Genomic DNA, 841 nt, shown 5'->3' with positions numbered 1-841 from the left:
CATTGAAGGAATTGGCAAAGAACAAGGCACCAGGAATTGATGGAATAAAAATTGAAATCTTTCAAGAAAGTGAGGCGGCACAGGAGGCACTCACTCATTTCTGCCAAGAAATTTGGAAGACAACTATCTGGCCAACTGATTGTAAGAGATCCGTATTTGTGCCCATTCCAAAGAGAGGTGACCCAACGGAATGTGGAAATCATCGGACAATATCTTTGATATCTCAAGCAAGTAAAGTTTTACTAAAATTAATACAGAAATGGCTACAATTATACATTGACAGAGAACTTCCATGGATTCAGAAGAGGCCATGGAACGAGAGATATCATTGCTGATGTCCGATGGATCTTGGCTGAAAGCAGAGAATATTAAAAAGATGCTTACCTGTGCTTTATTGACTAAGTAAAGTCTTTCAGTTGTGTGGATCATGACAAGCTATGGACAACATTACAAAGTATGAGTATTCATGAACACTTAATTATGTTCGTGAGGAAACGAAACACATGAACCAAGAGGCAGTTGTTGGAACAGAACATGTGAACACTGAATGGTTTAAAATTAAGAAAGATGGTTACTGGGTTGTATTTTTTCACCATACTTATTCAACCTGTATGCTGAGCAAATAATACGAGAAACTGGGTTCTATGAAGAAAAACGTGGCATCCGGATTGGAAGAAGACTTGTTAACAACCTGCGATATGCAGATGATACAACCTTGCTTGCTGAAAGCGAAGAGGGCTTAAAATATTTACTGATGAAGATCAAAGAGCACAGCCTTTGGTATGGATTGCATCTCAATGTCAAGAAAACAAAAATCCTCACCACTGGACCAGTAAACAAC

This window comes from Chrysochloris asiatica, unplaced genomic scaffold, assembly GCF_000296735.1.
Source record: "Chrysochloris asiatica unplaced genomic scaffold, ChrAsi1.0 scaffold00292, whole genome shotgun sequence".
Classification (NCBI taxonomy): Eukaryota; Metazoa; Chordata; class Mammalia; order Afrosoricida; family Chrysochloridae; genus Chrysochloris; species Chrysochloris asiatica.
This window is presented reverse-complemented; position numbering follows the sequence as displayed.